Genomic DNA, 1,512 nt, shown 5'->3' on the forward strand with positions numbered 1-1,512 from the left:
TTTTTTTTTTGAGATGGAATCTGGCTCTGTCACCTAGGCTGGAGTGCAGTGGTGAGATTTTGGCTCACTACAACCTCCAACTCCTGGGTTCAAGCGATTCTTCTGCCTCAGCCTCCCGAGTAGCTGGGACTACAGGTGTGTGCCACCATGCCTGGCTAATTTTTGTATTTTTAGTAGAGACGGGGTTTCACTATATTGACTGGGCTGGTCTCAAACTCCTGACCTTGTGATCTGCCATCTCAGCCTACCAAAGTACTGGGATTACAGGCATACACCACCATGTCTGGCTAATTTTGCATTTTTAGTAGAGATGGGGTTTCTCCATGTTGGTCGGGCTGGTCTCAAACTGCTGACCTCAGGTGATCTACCCATCTTTGCCTCCTGAAGTGTTGGGATTGCAAGCGTGAGCCACGGCGCCTGTCACCAAGTCTTGCTCTGTCACCAAGGCTAGAGTGCAGTGGCGCGATCTCGGCCCACTGCAACCTCTGTCTCCTGGGTTCAGGTGATTCTTCTGCATCAGTCTCCCAAGTAGCTGGGACTACAGGGTCGTGCCACCACATCTGGCTAATTTTTGTATTTGTAGCAGAGAAAGGTTTTCACCATTTTGGTCGGGCTGGTCTTGAACTCCTGACCTCAGGTGATCCACCTGCCTCAGCCTCCCAAAGTTCTGGCATTACAGGCCTAAAATATTTTTTAAAGAGACAGAAGCAGGCTGGGTGCAGTGGCTCACGCCTGTAATCCCAGCACTTTGGGAGGCCAAGGCGGGCAGATTACCTGAGGTCAGGAGTTCCAGACCAGCCTGGCCAACATGGCAAAACCCCATCTCTACTAAAAATACAAAAATTAGCTGGGTGTGGTGGTGATGGGTACCTATAATCCTAGCTATTCGGGAGGCTGAGACAGGAGAATCGCTTGGGCCTGGAGGTGGAGGTTGCAGTGAGCCAAGATTCTACCACTGCGCTCCATCCTGCACAACAGAGTGAGACTCTGTCCAAAAAAAAAGAAAAAAAAATATTTTAATAGCTTTTGGGGGTATAAGTGGTTTTCTGTCACATGGATGAATTAAATAGCAGTGAATTCTGAGATTTTAGTGCACCTATCACTTGAGTAGTGTACATTGTACACTACTAATAGTACATGGCCTAATATGTAGTTTTTCATCCCTGGTCCCCCTCCTACCACCCTTCTGACTCTCTAAAGTTCATCCATTATATCACTCTAAATGCCTTTGCATACTCATAGATTAGCTCCCACTTATAAGTGAGAACATTCAGTTTTTGGTTTTCCACTCCTGTGTTAGCATAATGGCTTAGCATAATGACTCCAGCTCCATCCAAGTTGCTGCAAAAGGCATTATTTCTTTTTGTGGCTGAGTAGTATTCCATGGTGTATATATACCACATTTTCTTTATTCATTCATTAGTTGATGGGCATTTAGGTTGGTTCCACACCTTTGCAATTGTGAATTGTGCTACTGTAAACATGTGTGTACAAGTGTCTTTTTCTTCTTTT

The sequence above is a fragment of the Rhinopithecus bieti genome, unplaced genomic scaffold (genome assembly GCF_001698545.2).
Source record: "Rhinopithecus bieti isolate Rb0 unplaced genomic scaffold, ASM169854v2 scaffold_21703, whole genome shotgun sequence".
Lineage (NCBI taxonomy): Eukaryota > Metazoa > Chordata > Mammalia > Primates > Cercopithecidae > Rhinopithecus > Rhinopithecus bieti.